Consider the following 18,595-nt stretch of genomic DNA (forward strand, 5'->3'; position numbering starts at 1 on the left):
CAACATAAATGGAGCTAGAGGGTATTATGCTCAGTGAAATAATACAGGTAGAGAAAGACAAGTACCAAACTATTTCACTCATATGTGGAGTATAACAACAAAGCAAAACTGAAGGAACAAAATAGCAGCAGACTCACAGACCCCCAAGAAGAGACTAGCAGTAACCAAAGGCAAAGGGGATGAGGAGGACAGGTGGGGAGGGAGGAAGAAGGGAATTAAGGAGTATTATGAATAGCACACATAATGTAGGGGGGGCACGGGGAAGGCAATATAACACAGAGAAGACAAGTAATGGCTCTATATTATCTTACTATGCTGAAGGACAGTGACTGCAGTGGAGTACATCACAGGGACTTTATAATATGGGTGAATGTAGTAACCACAATGTTGCTCATGTGAAACCTCCAAAAGGAAGTATATCAATGATAGCTTTATAAAAAAAAGAATAGCCAGTATATTAATTTTCAAGGGCTGCCATTACAAATTACCACAAACAGGGTGGTTTAAACAAAAAATTTCTTCATAGTTCTAAGAGCCAGAACTCCAAAATCAAGGTGTCAGTAGAGCTCTGCCCTTCCAGAGGCTCTAAGGCAAATTCCATTCCTTGACTCTTCCCAGATTCTGGTGGTTTAAAACATTCTTTGGCTTATAGACATACAGCTCCAGTCTCTGCTTCTGTCTTCACATGACCTTGTCCTCTATGGCTCCTTCTCTTCTATCTCTTATAAGGATACTTGTCATTGAATTTAGGACCCACATGGTTAATCCACGATGATCTTACCTCAAGGTCCTTAACTTAATTAAATATGCAGAGTCCTCTGTTTCCAAAGGTTCCACTCACAGGTAATCAGGATAAAGACTTAGACATATCTTTTTGGAGTCCAGAAATCAATTCACCACAGCTAACAAAACACTGTAAAGCAAGAACTCTGAGGAAAGATGAGTTGTTGTTCCTGGTAGATATTAAAACATTATAATTATTTTTAATTATAATTAATTAAAACAATGTAGCATTATGAATAGGCAGACCACCCAAGAGTAAAAAAGAAGGTCCACGAATAGACACAGAGGCATATAGAATTCATTAATATGATAATGATAGAATTATTGGAGCAACAAAAAGTCTTTGAAACAAACTGTTATAACTGCAAAGCTATCTGGGAAAAGATAAAATGAGTCTATTTTTCATATCACACACAAGAAAAAATTTGCATGTATATCTACCTATAAAAATATGGAACTTTAAAACTACTAGAAGAAAACATGGGTTTTCTACTAAAAATTCATACACAGTAAAAAATCGATATATTTGACTACAAAACAAGGAGGAGGAGGAAGGGGAGGAGAGTGACCTTGACATGACCTAAATTATCATTAAAAAATCAAGATATCAAGATAAATGACACGTATGTCATAGATAAAGTTCAATATCCCTGATATACAAAAAACATTTAGAAACCAAGAAAAAAATAAATGAAAATCCTTTACAAAACTGGTTAAAAGACATGGTCAATGGCTCTCCAGAATAAGAAAACACTTTCAAATATACTCATAAAACTAAAATTAAAATCACACCAATATACCATTTCTCACCCATCACACTAACAAGATTTCAAGAGTTGACACACTCAGCTGAAGAGGCTATGGGGAAACAGGTATTATCATAAATTGCTGGTGAAAATTAAAGGTGACACAATTCCCCAATGCAGAAAAGTTTCCCCAAATCTAACAAATTCCATACATATTTACCTTTTGACACCATAATCCCCATTATAGAAATTTGCCTTAAACATACATCTCTAAAAAGATTAATATACATATACTACAATTTATTCATTGAAGCATTATTTGCAGTTGCAAAATATTGGAAACCACCTAAATGTTCATACAGGAGATGAGTTGAACAAACTATGTATGTACTATAAACTATGGCATACTATAAACTCTAAACTATGGTATATACTATGACACAAACACATAATATACAATTGTAAAAAGAATAGAAAGATACCTACAAATTGATATGGAATGATTTCCAGGAGGTAATATTGAGTGGGAAAAAAATGAAAACAAGGATATCTGATATGCTAGCTTTGGGGTAAGAAAGAAGGGAAAATAAAAAAATATATGGAGATAAATAGATATACATGTATATATTTGTATACATACATAAGACAAACCAAAAAAAAGTAATGAAGTTGGTTACCTGGAATATGAAAAAGAATGATAGTTCTCTAAGTATACCCTTTTGCATTATTTTTTACTTATAAAATTAGGTTAACATTCTGCATAATCCTAAAATAAAATTAAGTCAGCAAGGATAGACAGGGAGAACTAAAACTAAAAGCAAACTTAAACAGATGAAAATAGTACAGAAATAAAACTAATGCAAGTAACTCACACATACCAAATTTAACATATACCTTATACTCAGTCTTTGACAAGAGTGCTGTCAGGGGGTAAGGGGAGAGTTTTGCAAACAAATCATGAAATATTTTTTATGTATTTGTTTTCATAGTCGTATGGGTAAAGAAATTCTTTTTTTTTTCTTTGAGTTACTTTTGTCTCTTTTTTTGTAGATAATTATTTTTTATTAAAGGGTAGTTGACACACAGTATTACATTAGTTTCAGGTGTACAACACAGTGATTCAACATTTATATACATGATAATTCTAGGTACCAGCTATCACCATACCAAGTTGTTACAATATTTTGACTATATTTCTTATGCTATACATTACATCCCGGTTACTTATTTATTTTACAATTGGAAGTGTGTGCTTTTTTTTTTGTGAGGGCATCTCTCCTATTTATTGATCAAATGGTTGTTAACAACAATAAAATTCTGTATAGGGGAGTCAATGCTCAATGCACAATCATTAATCCACCCCAAGCCTAATTTTCGTCAGTCTCCAATCTTCTGAAGCATAACGAACAAGTTCTTACATGGAGAACAAATTCTTACATAGTGAATAAGTTACATGGTGAACAGTACAAGAAACTTTTGGTTTTGATCATACATTATGAACTATAAACAATCAGTCCAAATATGAATATTCGTTTGATTTTTATACTTGATTTATATGTGGATACATTTCTCTCTTTATTGTTATTATTTTTAATAAAATGCTGAAGTGGTAGGTAGTTGCAAGATAAAGGTAGAAAACATAATTTAGTGTTGTAAGAGAGCAAATGTAGATGGTCAGGTGTGTGCCTGTAGACTATGTGTTAATCCAAGCTAGACAAGGGCAATAAAACATCCACGGATGCAGCAGATTTCTCTCAGAACAGCCGGGGAGAGGTTCTAAGCCTCACCTCTGTTGATCCCCAATTTCTCACCTGATGGCCCCCTGCGACTGTGCCTGTCTTAGGTTGTTCCTCCCTTGAGGAATCTTACCCATCTCTGGCTAACCAGTCATCTTCTGGGGCCATATAGGGAAATGTAAAGTTGGTAAGTGAGAGAGAAGCCTTATTGTTTGAAAACGTTAGCTTTTTACTTCTTTGCATATTTATGCCCTGTGGCTTCTATGCCCAGCATTTGTCTTGAGGTATCTTTACCACTTGGAAGAATTATGATACACGGTAAATTCGATATGAGGCACGAATTCTATTTAAGCGTTGTAATTAGGAAGGAAGAAGAAAAGCTATAGAAGTAGCAGGCGGGAGAAAACATGGGAAGATTATTTCTTTGATATATCTTCATGTAGAGTAACATAAGCATGTATAGGTTTTAAACTACTAATTAAATTGTGCACACACATTAACATAATAAGAATACAGTTACATAACCAAAGCATACCTATAATTACCAGCCATCTCCAGTGAAACCAACAAAACCAGTTAGGCACCTTAGGCATTTGTGAAAACTTATCTATGATAAGGTGGATATTGTGCAACTGAACTTAAACAGTCTGAGAGAAATCAGACAAATTAAAACAGCCCATTCCTGAGGATTGTTCACAACCCATATGTTCTTTTAACAGTAAGTAGTCTGTAGTTGTAAGATTTTGGAGCGCTACAATTTGCACTTCTCCTAATTCTTGGTTGAGTTCCAACAGTACAGATCCAGTCAAATTTGTTGTTTTACTCTATGCACAGGCCAGCTTAGATATCTCCTTCTTCATTCCCATGGCAAGTCCAGGAACCAGTGGGATGAGTGCATCTACACCTGTAGCAGCGCGTGGATCTTTCTTGGGGTTTTTTGATGATCATCTTCTGGCATGAGTCTTCCAGAGAGTGCTGATGTTGGAAGTTTTTTTTCATATCATATCTTAGTTCATTTTCGGGGTAGCCAACTTAGGCGTTGATCCTCTGTATAACCAGGTCCCACCTATAAACCCCTTTACAGTCACTGTCCATCAGCATAGCAAAATGTTATAGAATCACTACTTGTCTTCTCTATGTTGTACAGCCCTCCCCTTTCTCCCACCCACCATGCATGCTAATCTTAATACCCCCTTTCTCCTCCCTCCCATCCCTCCCTACCCACCCATCCTCCCCAGTCCCTTTCCCTTTGGTACCTGTTAGTCCATTCTTAAGTTCTGTGATTCTGTTGCTGTTTTGTTCCTTCAGTTTTTCCTTTGTTCTTATACTCCTCAGATGAGTGAAATCATTTGGTATTTCTCTTTCTCTGCTTGGCTTATTTCACTGAGCATAATACCCTCCAGCTCCATCCATGTTGCTGCAAATGGTAGGATTTGCCCTTTTCTTATGGCTCAGTAGTATTCCATTGTGTATATGTACCACATCTTCTTTATCCATTCATCTATCGATGGACATTTAGGTTGCTTCCAATTCTTGGCTATTGTAAATAGTGCTGTGATAAACATAGGGGTGCATCTGTCTTTCTCAAACGTGATTGCTGCAGTCTTACGGTAAACTCCTAGGAGTGTAATTCCTGGGTCAAATGGTAAGTCTGTTTTGAGCATTTTGATGTACCTCCATACTGCTTTCCACAATGGTTGAACTAATTTACATTCCCACCAGCAGTGTAGGAGGGTTCCCCTTTCTCCACAGCCTCACCTACGTTTGTTGTTGTTTGTCTTTTGGATGGCAGCCATCCTTACTGGTATGAGGTGATACCTCATTGTAGTTTTAACTTGTGTTTCTCTGATAATTAGCAATGTGGAGCATCTTTTCATGTGTCGGTTGGCCATCTGTATTTCTTTTTTAGAGAACTGTCTGTTCAGTTCCTCTGCCCATTTTTTAATTGGGTTATTTGTTTTTTGTTTGTTAAGGTGTGTGAGCTCTTTATATATTCTGGACGTCAAGCCTTTATCGGATCTGTCATTTTCAAATATATTCTCCCATACTGTAGAGTTCCTTTTTGTTCTATTAATGGTGTCTTTTACTGTACAGAAGCTTTTCAGCTTAATATAGAACCACTTGTTCATTTTTGCTGTTGTTTTCCTTGCCCAGGGAGATATGTTCAAGAAGAGGTCACTCATGTTTATGTCTAAGAGGTTTCTGCCTATGTTTTTTTCCAAGAGTTTAATGGTTTCATGACTTACATTCAGGTCTTTGATCCATTTTGAGTTTACTTTTGTATATGGGGTTAGACAATGGTCCAGTTTCATTCTCCTACATGTAGCTGTCCAGTTTTGCCAGCACCATCTGTTGAAGACACTGTCATTTTGCCATTGTATGTCCATGGCTCCTTTATCAAATATTAATTGACCATATATGTCTGGGTTAATGTCTGGATTCTCTAGTCTGTTCCATTGGTCTGTGGCTCTGTTCTTGTGCCAGTACCAAATTGTCTTGATTACTATGGCTTTATAGTAGAGCTTGAAGTTGGGGAGTGAGATCCCCCCTACTTTATTCTTCTTTCTCAGGATGCTTTGGCTATTCGGGGTCTTTGGTGTTTCCATATGAATTTTTGAATTATTTGTTCCAGTTCATTGGAGAATGTTGCTGGTAGTTTGATAGGGATTGCATGGAATCTGTATATTGCTTTGGGCAGGATGCCATTTTGACTATATTAATTCTTCCTAGCCATGAGCATCAGATGAGTTTCCATCTGTTAGTGTCCCCTTTAATTTCTCTTAAGAGTGACTTGTAGTTTTCAGAGTATAAGTCATTCACTTCTTTGGTTAGGTTTATTCCTAGGTATTTTATTCTTTTTGATACAATTGTGAATGGCATTGTTTTCCTGATTCCTCTTTCTGTTCGTTCATTGTTAGTGTATAGGAAGGCCACAGATTTCTGTGTGTTGATTTTGTATCCTGCAACTTTGCTGTATTCTGATATCAGTTCTAGTAGGTTTGGGGTGGACTCTTTAGGGTTTTTTTATGTACAATATCATGTCATCTGCAAATAGTGACAGTTTAACTTCTTCTTTACCAGTCTGGATTCCTTGTATTTCTTTGTCTGATTGCCATGGCTAGGACCTCCAGTACTATGTTAAATAACAGTGGGGAGAGTGGGCATCCCTGTCTAGTACCTGATCTCAGAGGAAAAGCTTTCAGCTTCTTGGTGTTCAATATAATGTTGGCTGTGGGTTTATCATAGATGGTCTTTATTATGTTTAGGTACTTGCCCTCTATTCCCATTTTGCTGAGAGTTTTTATCATGAATGGATGTTGAACTTTGTCAAATGCTTTTTCAGCATCTATGGAGATGATCATGTGGTTTTTGTCTTTCTTTTTGTTGATGGGGTGGACGACGTTGATGGACTTTCAAATGTTGTACCATCCTTGCAACCCTGGGATGAATCTCACTTGTCCATGGTGTACGATCATTTTGATGTATTTTTTAATTCGGTTTGCTAATATTTTGTTGAGTATTTTTGCATCTACGTTCATCAGGGATATTGGTATGTAGTTTTCTTTTTTGGTGGGGTCTTTGCCTGGTTTTGGTATTAGGGTGATGTTAGCTTCATAGAATGAGTTTGGGAGTGTCCCCTCCTCTTCTATTTTTTGGAAAACTTTAAGGAGAATGGGTATTATGTCTTCCCTGTATGTCCGATAAAATTCCGAGGTGAGTCCATCAGGCCCGGGGGTTTTGTTCTTTGGTAGTTTTTTGCTTACCGCTTCAATTTCGTTGCTGGTAATTGGTCTGTTTAAATTTTCTGTTTCTTTCTGGGTCAGTCTTGGAAGGTTGTATTTTTCTAGGAAGTTGTCCATTTCTCCTAGGTTTCCCAGCTTGTTAGCATATAGGTTTTCATAGTACTCACTAATAATTCTTTGTATTTCTGTGGGGTCCGTCATGATTTTTCCTTTCTCATTTCTGATACTGTTGATTTGTGTTGTCTCTCTTTTCTACTTAATAAGTCTGTCTAGAGGCTTATGTATTTTGTTTATTTTCTTGAAGAACCAGCTCTTGTTTTCATTGATTTTTGCGATTGTTTCATTCTTCTCAATTTTATTTATTTCTTCTCTGATCTTTATTATGTCCCTCCTTCAGCTGACCTTAGGCATCATTTGTTCTTCTTTTTCCAATTTCTATAATTGTGACATTAGACCATTCATTTGGGATTGTTCTTCCTTCTTTAAATATGCCTGGATTGGTATATACTTTCCTCTTAAGACTGCTTTTGCTGCATCCCACAGTAGTTGGGGCTTTGTGTTGTTGTTGTCATTTGTTTCTACATATTGCTGGATTTCCATTTTGATTTGGTCATTGATCCATTGATTAGTTAGGAGCATGTTGTTAAGCCTCCATGTGTTTGTGAGCCTTTTTGCTTTTGTTGTACAGTTTATTTCTAGTTTTATGCCTTTGTGGTCTGAAAAGTTGGTTGGTAGGATTTCAATCTTTTGGAATTTACTGAGGCTGTTTTTGTGGCCTAGTATGTGGTCTTTTCTGGAAAATGTTCCATGTGCACTTGAGAAGAATGTGTATCCTGTTGCTTTTGGGTGTAGAGTTCTGTAGATGTCTATTAGGTCCATCTGTTCTAGTGTGTTTTTCAGTGCCTCTGTGTCCTTAGTTATTTTCTGTCTGGTGGATCTGTCCTTTGGAGTGAGTGGTGTGTTGAAGTCTCCCAGAATGAATGCATTGCACTCTATTTCCTCCTTCAGTTCTGTTAGTATTTGTTTCAGATATGTTGGTGCTCCTGTATTGGGTGCATATATATTTATAATGGTTATATCCTCTTGTTGGACTGAGCCCTTTATCATTATGTAATGTCCTTCTTTATCTTTTGTTACTTTATTTTGAAGTCTGTTTTGTCTCATACCAGAATTGCAACACCTGCTTTCTTCTCTCTGTTGTTTGCATGAAATATCTTTTTCCATCCCTTCACTTTAAGTCTGTGCATGTCTTTGGGTTTGAGGTGAGTCTCTTGTAAGCAGCATATGGATGGATCTTGCTTTTTTATCCATTCTATTACTCTGTGTCTTTTGATTGGTGCATTCAGTCCATTTACATTTAGGGTGATTACTGAGAGGTATGAACTTATTGCCATTGCAGGCTTTAAGTTTGTGGTTACCAAAGGTTCAGGGTTAGCTTCTTTACTATCTTACTGTCTAACTTAACTCGCTTGTTGAGCTATTATAAACACAGTCTGATGATTCTTTATTTCTCTCCCTTCTTATTCCTCCTCCTCCCTTCTTCATATGTTGAGTGTTTTATTCTGTGCTCTTATTAGGAGTGCTCCCATCTAGAGCAGTCCCTGTAGGATGTCCTGTAGAGGTGGTTTGTGGGAGGCAAATTCCCTCAACTTTTGCTTGTCTGGGAATTGTTTAATCCCTTCTTCATATTTAAATGATAATCATGCTCGATACAGTAGTCTTGGTTTGAGGCCCTACTGTTTCATTGCATTAAGTATATCATGCCATTCTCTTCTGGCCTGTAGGGTTTCTGTTGAGAAATCTGATGATAGCCTGATGGGTTTTCCTTTGTAGGTAACCTTTTTTTTCTCCCTGGCTGCCTTTAATACTTTGCCCTTGTTTTTGATCTTTGCCATTTTAATTATTATGTGTCTTGGTGTTGCCCTCCTTGGATCCCTTGTCATGGGAGTTCTGTGTACCTCCATGGTCTGAGAGGCCATTTCCTCCCCTAGTTTGGGGAAGTTTTCAGCATTTCTTTCTTCAAAGACACTTTCTATCCCTTTTTCTCTCTTCTTCTTCTGGTATCCCTATAATGCAGATATTGTTCCATTTTGATTGGTCACTCAGCTCTCTTAGAATTCTTTCATTCCTGGAGATCCTTTTATCTCTCTCTGCATCAGCTTCTTTGCATTCCTGTTCTCTTTTTTCTAGTCCATTAATGGTTTCTTGCATCTCGTCCTTTCTGTTTTGAAGTCCTTGCAGAGCTTGTTTTATTTATGTATTCTCCTTCCTTAGTTCTTGCATATTTCTCTTCAAGTCCATCAGGATGGTTATCACTTTTGTTTTGAATTCTTTTTCAGGAAGACTGGTTAAATCTATCTCCCCAGGTTCCTTTTCAGGGGAAGATGTAGCAGATGCCGAAGCTGTCTGGGTTAGTCTTGTCTGGATCATACTTTTTGCCTTTTCATGTTGACAGGTGCTATTGACTGTCAGCTGGGAGGGCCAAACTTTTCACTTGCTACTGGCCTTTCTTTACTGGGACAACTGCGACCCCTAGTGGCTTCTGTTGGGTAATTGCATGTAGACTGGGTCTTTGTGTCTTGCGGGGCTAATATGGAGGAATTTCCCTTTCTGTGGGCAGAGTCTGCCTTAGGCTGTTTCTCTGCTTTCACAGCGCCTGGAGGGGTAATGGACCTGGGGGGCTGTTTGGCTGTTTACCTCCATGAGGGGTCTCAGAGCTGTTGCCCAGGGGGTTAGTGTGCCTGGTTTTCCCTGTAATTTCCAGCCACTGGGTTGTGACCTTTGTTGTATCCGTCCAGCTGTTATGTCCCTGTCCCTTTAAGACTTTCAAAAAGCACTCACTTTTCTTTGTCACAGGGGCATCAGCTTTGGAACCCACTCAGAGGTCTTGCTGCCCTATTTCCCTAGTTTTCAGCCCTCCACGTGTGCACTGTGTCTGCGCTCTGGTGCGGGTGGCTGGGGCTGGGTGTTTAGCAGTCCTGGGCTCCCTCTCCCTCCTGCCGGAAGCTGGGGGGAGGTGTGCTCGCGTCCCACCAGGCTGGGGGTTATATCTTACCCCTTTCACCAGGCGGTGGGCTCTCGCATGTGTGGATGTCATCTGGCTGTTGTCCTGTGTCTTCTGGTCTCTCTTTTAGGATTAGTTGTATTTGTTGTATTTTCAAAAATATATATGTTTTTGGGAGGAGATTCCCACTGTCCTACTCATGTCACCATGTTGGCTCCGCCTTTCAAGAAATTCTTAAACAATGTTAGAATTATTACAGGATTGACCGAAAATATAAATGAGTTGATGCTGAGTTAGGATTCTCACTATGGAAGAAAGAATATACATATATGAAATGGAGGAAGACAAGAACAAGCCCTGAGGTAAGAGACTGGAATTAAAGGTGTTCTATGAGAACTCTAGATTTCTAAATATGTTTGTGTATGTATATATGCATGCATATATAAGCAGGAATATGTGTGTGTGAACTATATGCACATGTATATGTATATGTGTACATACTTGAATACACTTCCTAGTTCTGCCTGCTGAATGAGCATAGAAGCAAAGACACTCCAGGATCAATGGGCACAATTAAGTATCAGATCTTGATTTCCAATAATATTTCCCATTAAAAAGAAACAAGGCTTCATCAGCAAGATGACAAATAATCCCAAGTTCTCCTTCTCCAATAAAAACAGTATTTAACATCAAATGAACCAAGTGCTTCTATAAGAAATACAGAAACCAATTAAAAGGGTCCCATACCCCAGGCAAGGGCAAAGTCAGCCTTATTGAAGCCTAGTAGGAAAAATTTTGATTCTTTAACATTAACTCACCAGAGCTCCTCCTTACCCACATACTGAAGTACAGTGGGGAGGGAATCCCCAACTCTTGTCTTCTCCTTGGGGATGGAAAAGAGTAGAACACACATCCAACATGCTGACTTTTGGAGCAGGGGTTGTGGTTGGGGGATGAGGAAGACTGCCCAAAAGACTGATTTCTCTATTGACTCTATCCAACTACTGAAAGGAAAAGAGTGCCAGGTTGAGGACCTCTGAGAACAAACCACAAACCATGCTCCAGAATCTATAGTACCATACACACACACTAGGTGGAACTCCACTACTGTGCTTTACCACAGCCCCAGAGAGGGTGTAGTATTACTGGAAGACACTAGGGGGTGCCTTGGTAGGAACTTACAAACTTCTTTTAACAGATTATATGCATAGATCCAGAGAGAAGTCCTAGATTTAATAGATTATATGCACAGAAACCAGAGGAGGTTTGAGAGATCTCTAGAACCCAGGCAGACTGAATAAAGAAAGCCCTTTTGCAGAAAATCAGAACACAAAGTATGGGAGAATTGGTTGATTCTCCACATGCCAAAACCCAACAACAAAATAACAAGATAGGAAAAGGAACCATGACACATGATATCAAAAAAAAAAAGCCTCAAAAGAGAGGATTAAAGATGGCAGCATGAGAGGTGAGACAGGTTTCTTCCTAAAACTGCATATAATATGAAAATATAATTAATACGACTAATCCTGTAGGAGCAACAGGAAAAAGGGCTGCACAAAACTGCATACACCTGGAGAAAAGAATAAACTTCAGAGAACAGGGTAACATATCAAAGCTGTGGCCTGGAGGGACAAAAGCCCTTACCCCACCCCATCTCACTGGCAGGAGGAAAAGAAATGGAGTGGGGAGGGAGTAAAGGCCTGGGACTGCTGAATATCTAACTCCAGAGACCTGCTCTGGGAGCACAAATCTACATTTCATGGTGCTTTCATGGTACTCTTGTGATTAGGGGGTTGGAAAGCTAAGACAGGCAGAATACCTGTAGAGACTGAGATTCCAGCCACTTGTGGAAAGCAGGGATCCATATCCGGCTGCTCTGGGACAAAACAAAAGTGGTCAATCTGAGAGGCTTCCTAAGAGCACGAGGGCTGCTAAAGGGGAAAGGGTTACACAGAGCTTACTGATCAGGAGAAAGGACAGGTAGACAAAATTGTTCAGGTGCACTCTGCCTGGCAGGTTGGGAACTTTCTCAATCTTCAGGCACTCCAGCTCCCTGGATGGCTACACAGCTCAAAGGCCCCCCTCTGTGATATGCAGCTTACTACACCTTTCTCCCAGCCAGCCCCACCTGGCTCTCAAACCGAACAACCCTACCCTGGCATTAGGCCAGCCAGAGGGAAGCCCAGTCTACAGCAACCACAAACACAAAGCATAGAGGCTTATACCTGTGTGCTTGGCCAACTGGTTCAGGAAGTGGAGGCAGGCATAACAGCCAGGAAGCAGGAAACAGCTCTTTCCTGCCCCCAGGCACCATTACCACTCCCCTGCAACCTCCCAACATTGCTTCAGGGGCTGAGCAGCTCCTGAGAGGAGAGCTTCTGGGCACTAGAGGGTGCAATATACAAATATGAAATGCCAAAGAAACCTGGTTCAAAGTAAAATTATGAATACAACACAGGAGAAAGATTCAAATGAAATCGACCTCATGAATCTTCCCGAAAGGGATTTCAAAGTAAAAATCATTAACATGCTCATGGAGGTACATAAAAATATTCAAGAACTCAGGAATGAATTCTGGTCAGAGATCCAATCATTGAAGAGCACAATGGAGGATATTAAAATCAAATTACTTATGGTGGAGGAGACAATAAGTGAAATAGAAATTAAAGAAGAGGAATACAAAGAAGCTGAGGCACAGAGAGAAAAGAGAATGTCTAGGAATGAAAGAATATTGAGAGAACTGTGTGACCAATCCAAAAGGAACAATATTCACATTATAGGGATACCAGAAGAAGAAGAGAGAGAAAAATGGATAGGAAGTGTCTTTGAGGAGGTAGTTGCTGAAAACTTCCCCAATCTGCAGAAGGAGATAGTTTCTCAGGCCATGGAGGTGCACAGATCTCCCAACACAAGGGACACAAGGAAGACAACACCAAGACATATAGTGATTAAAATGGCAAAGATCAAGGATAAAGACAGGCTATTAAAAGCAGCCAGAGAGAGAAATAAGATCACATACAAAGGAAAGCCCATCAGACTATCATCAGACTTCTCAGCAGAAACCTTACAGACCAGAAGGGAGTGGCATGACATATTTAATGCAATGAAGCAGAAGGGCCTCAAACAGAGAATACTTTACCTGGCAAGATTATCATTTAAATTTGAAGGAGTGATTAAACAATTTCCAGATAAGCAAAAGCTGAGAGAATTTACCTCCCACAAACCATTTTTCTCTACAGTGTATTTTGGAGTGACTGCTATAGATGGAAGTGTTCCTAAGGTTTAATAGCTGTCATCAGAGGTTATAAAACCACAGTAAAGAAAGTAGAACAGTTAATTACTGAGCAAACACAAAATTAAATCAACTATCCCCAAAGTCAGTCAAGGGATAAACAAAGAGTACAGAATATGAAACCTAATATATAAAGAATGGAGAAGGAAGAAAAAGGAGGAGAAGAAAAGAACCTTTAGATTGTGTTTGTAATAGCATATTAAGTGAGTTAAGTTAGACTCTTATATAGTAAGAAAGTTAACCTTAAACCTCTGGTAACAATGAATCTAAAGCCTGCAATGGCAATAAGTACATGCCTATTGATAATTACCCTAAATGTAAATGAACTGAATGCACCAATCAAATGACATAGAGTCACTGAATGGATAAAAAACAAGACCCATATATATGCTGCATACAAAAGACTCACTTTAAACCCAAAGACATACACAGAATAAAAGTGAAGGGATGGAAAAAGATATTTCATGCAACTAATAGGCAGAAAAAAGCAGGAGTTGAAGTACTTGTATCAGAAAAAATACTTCAAAACAAAGAAAGTCACAAGAGATACAGAAAGACATTACATAATTATTAAGGGGCCAATCCAACAAGAAGATATAATGATTATAAATATCTATGCGCCCAACATAGGAGCACCTACATGTGTAAAACAAATACTAACAGTATTAGAAGGAGAAACAGAATGCAATGCATTCATTTTAGGAGACTTCATATGGTGATAAAAGGGTCAATTTACCAGTGAGATATAAGAATTATAAATACATATGATCTAACATTAGACCACCCAAATATATGAAGCAACACTGACAACTCAAAGGAGAAATAGACAGCAACACAATAACAGCAAGAGATTTCAATACCACCACATTCAGAAGCTAGAAGTAGAACTAAAAAAAAATCACAGAAAAATAGCCCATACTCAAGGATTGGAAAATTTAATATTGCTAAAATGTTCATATGATTCAAGGCAAACTACAGATTCAATGCAATCCCTATCAAAGTCCCAGTGATATTTTTTACAAAAATACAATAAAAAAATACTAAAATTCATATGGAATTTTAAGGGACCCCAACGAGCCAAAACAGTCTTACAAAAGAAAAACATATTTGGAGGTCCCAAACATCCTGATTTCAAAATAAACTACAGAGCAACAGCAATTAAGAAAGTGCCATGCTGGCATAATAGTACATACATATGTACACCTAAAACTAATACAGTGTTATATGTCAATTACATCTCAATTTTGAAAAATAATATAAAGATAGATAAACAGACTAATGGAACAGAATTGACATCCCAGACATAAAACCCTACATATATATGGCAAAATGAATTTCAACCAGGCTACTAAGAAAACACAATGGGGAAAGAACAATTTCTTCAATAAACTGTGCTGGGAAAACTGGATATGTGCATGTAAAAGAATAATGTTGGATCCTTCTTTTACAGCATGTACAAAAATTAATTCAGAATGCATTCATGACTAAATATAAGATCTAAACCTCTTAACCTCCTAGAAGAAAACAAGAGAAAAGCTTCAGGACATTGGATTTGTTAGACAGGACATCAAAAGTACTGGCTTGAAAAAAGCAAAAATAAACAAGTGGGACCACACCAAACTAAAAAGTACAGCAAACAGTCAACAAAATGAAAAGGCAATCTATGAAAAGAGAGAGAATTTTTGCAAGACATACATAAATAAGCAACATAAGCAACTAATACAAAATAAATAAGCAACATAAGCAACTAATAAAATGTAACAGAAAAAAAAACAGGCAAATACTTGACTAAAAATTGGGCAAAGGACCTGAATGGACATTTTCCCAAAAAAGACATACAATAGCCAACAAGTACATGAACAAGTGTTCAACATCACTAATCAGCAGGGAAATGGGATTCAAAACCACAATGAAACATTACCACATACCTGTTAGAATAGCTATCATCAAAAATAAAAGAAAACAAGTGTTTGCAAGGATATGGAGAAAGGGGAACACTTGTATTCTATGGGTGGGAAGGTAGATTGGTACAATAACTATAGAGGTTCCTAAAAAATTTTAAAATAAAACTACCATATGAGCTAGCAATCTATTTCTGGGTATATATCCAAAGGAACAAAATTAGTATATCAAAGAGGTATCTGTGTTCCCAGGTTCATTGTAGTATTATTCACAGTAGCTAAGATATGGAAACTTCAGTATCCACTGACAGGTGAAAGGATAAAGAAATTGTGATACATATGTTTGATTATTCAGCCATAAAAAAGAATGTCCTGCCATTTGTGACAACATGAATGAATCTGGAAGACATTATGCAAAGTGAAATAACACAGACATATATTGCATGTTTTGTTACATGTGGATCTTAAAAAAGAAAAATGCCAAATTCATAGTAACAGAAAGTACAATACTGGTTCCCAGAGACTAGGAGAAGCCGGTCATTGGGACTTATTGTTTAATGCATATGAAGAGTTCTGAGACGGTTGTTTTGCAACCAACACCTGGTTATGATGGTTGCATAACAATTTAAATATATACTTAAAAAATGGTTAAGATGGTTAGTTTTATGGTATGTGTATTTATTACAATAAAAAAGTTAGAAGAAAAGAATACATCAATGTAAATAAAATGTGATAACTGAAATTTAAATAATGGGAAAATTACAGTTATCAGTAACAACAAGGAGTAGAGGATATTATCTTGTCAGCTAGTGGTTGAGGTATATATTTTCTTCACAGCAAAACACTAGAAAATAAATTCTAAAATGTTATTGGTGCTTCCAGTAAGGACAGCTGCCATCCAAAAGACAAACAACAACAAATGTTGGCAAGGCTGTGGAGAAAGGGGAACCCTCCTACACTGCTGGTGGGAATGTAAGTTAGTTCAACCATTGTGGAAAGCAGTATGGAGGTTCATCAAAATGCTCAAAACAGACCTACCATTTGACCCAGGAATTCCACTCCTAGGAATTTACCCTAAGAACGCAGCAATCAAGTTTGAGAAAGACAGATGCACCCCTATGTTTATCGCAGCACTATTTACAATAGCCAAGAATTGGAAGCAACCTAAATGTCCATCAGTAGATGAATGGATAAAGAAGATGTGGTACATATACACAATGGAATACTACTCAGCCATAAGAAGTGGAAAAATCCAACCACTTGCAGCAACATGGATGGAGCTGGAGAGTATTATGCTCAGTGAAATAAGCCAAGCAGAGAAAGAGAAATACCAAATGATTTCACTCATCTGAGGAGTATAAGAACAAAGGAAAAACTGAAGGAACAAAACAGCAGCAGAATTACAGAACCCAAAAATGGACTAACAGGTACCAAAGGGAAAGGAACTGGGGAAGATAGGTGGGCAGGGAGGGATAAGGGGAGGGGGAAGAAGAAGGGGGGTATTAAGAGTAGCATGCATGGGGGGGAGGGAGAAAGGGGAGGGTGGGCTGTACAACACAGAGAAGACAAGTAGTGATTCTACAACATTTTGCTAAGCTGATGGACAGTAACCGTAATGTGGTTTTTAGGGGGGACCTGATATAGGGGAGAGCATAGCAAACATAGTATTCTTCATGTAAGTGTAGATTAAAGATTAAAAAAAAAAAAAGAAAGAAAGAAAGAAAAGGGGGATTACTCCTTGATAGGATAAAACTATTGGTAAATCAAAGATCAACACATGCTTTAAATATCCTTAATGTTGATCACTTAAAGGGTGTCAGATGATCAGCTATGGAGGTACTCTTTTCTGATAATATTCCTTTCTCTTAATAAAAAAAAAAAAAAAAAGCAGTTCCTGTGTGCTGACCTCCAATGAGTTCTACACAGTGGTATAGACGGCATGTCAAAGTGTGGGCAAAGGGTCTGTTTGTTTCTATGCAGAAGATCAAGGCCTAGCTTGGCTACCCAGAAAATGAACTAAGATACGATATGAGGAGAAGCTTCCAGCATCAGCACTCTCTAGAGGACTTGTGCCGGGGGATGATCATCAAAAAGCCTCCACAGGGATCCGGAGGATGATGCGGTTGTGGCTGCATCCACCCCACCATTTCCTGTACTTGCCATTGGAATGAGGACGGAGATGTCTAGGCTGGCATGTGCATACAGTGAGACAACAAATTTGACCGGATCTGTACTGTTGGAACTCAACCAGGAGTTGGGAGAGGTGCAAGTTGTAGCACTCCAAAATCTTATGACTATAGACTATCTACGGTTAAAAGAACATATGGGATGTGAACAGATCCCAGAAATGGGTTGCTTTAATTTGTCTGATTTCTCTCAGACTGTTCAAGTACAGTTGGACAATATCCATCATATCATAGACAAATTTTCACAAATGCCTAGGGTGCCTAAGTGGTTTTCTTGGCTTCACTGGAGATGGATGGTAATTATAGATTTGCTTTGTTTATGTCACCGTATTCCTATTATGTTAATATGTGAGTGCAAGTTAGTAGTTTAAAACCTATACATGCTTAAGTTACTCTACAAGAAGATATGTCAAAGAAATAATCAATCCTCCCATGTTTTCTTCCATATGCTACATCTATAGCTTTTCTTCTTCCTTCCTAATTACAACCCTTAAATAGAATTCGTGCCTCATATCGAATTTACCTAGTATCATTAATTCCTCCAGGTGGTAAAGATACCTTGAGACAAGTGCTGGGCATAGAAGCCACAGGGCATAAATCTGCAAAGAAGTAAAAAGCTAACCGTTTCAAACAATATGGCTTCTCTCTCACTTACCAACTTTACATTTCCCTGTATGGCCCCAGAAGATGACTGGTTAGCCAGAGATGGGTAAGATTCCTCAAGGGAGGAACAACCTAAGAAAGGCACAGTCGCAGGGGGGCCATCAGGTGAGAAATTGTGGATCAACAGAGGTGAGGCTCAGAACCTCACCCCCGCCCCCCGTTTTGAGAGAAATCTTCTGCATCCGTGGATGTTTTGCTGCCCTTGTCTTGCTTGGATTAATACTTAGTCCATAGACACACACCTGATCATCTGCATTTGCTCTCTTACAGCACTAAACTATGTTTTCTACCTTTATTTTGCATCTACCTACCACTTCAGCATTTTATTAAAAATAAAAATAATAATAATAATAAAGGGAGAAATGTGGGATCCACATATAAATCAAGTATAAAAATCAAACAAATATTCATATTTGACCTGAATGTTTAGTTCATAATGCGTGATCAAAACTGAAAGTTTCTGTGATGAATGCCCTTGTACTGTTCACCATGTAAGAATTTATTCACTATGTAAGAATTCGTTCACCATGTAAGAACT

General features: G+C 38.1%; 1 protein-coding gene across 1 annotated transcript in view; it reads right to left on the minus strand.

Moving 5' to 3' along the window:
• Positions 1–18,595, minus strand: part of CCDC7 (coiled-coil domain containing 7) — a 149,687-nt gene that overhangs the window by 114,458 nt on the left and 16,634 nt on the right.

The sequence above is a fragment of the Manis javanica genome, chromosome 2 (assembly GCF_040802235.1).
Source record: "Manis javanica isolate MJ-LG chromosome 2, MJ_LKY, whole genome shotgun sequence".
NCBI lineage: Eukaryota > Metazoa > Chordata > Mammalia > Pholidota > Manidae > Manis > Manis javanica.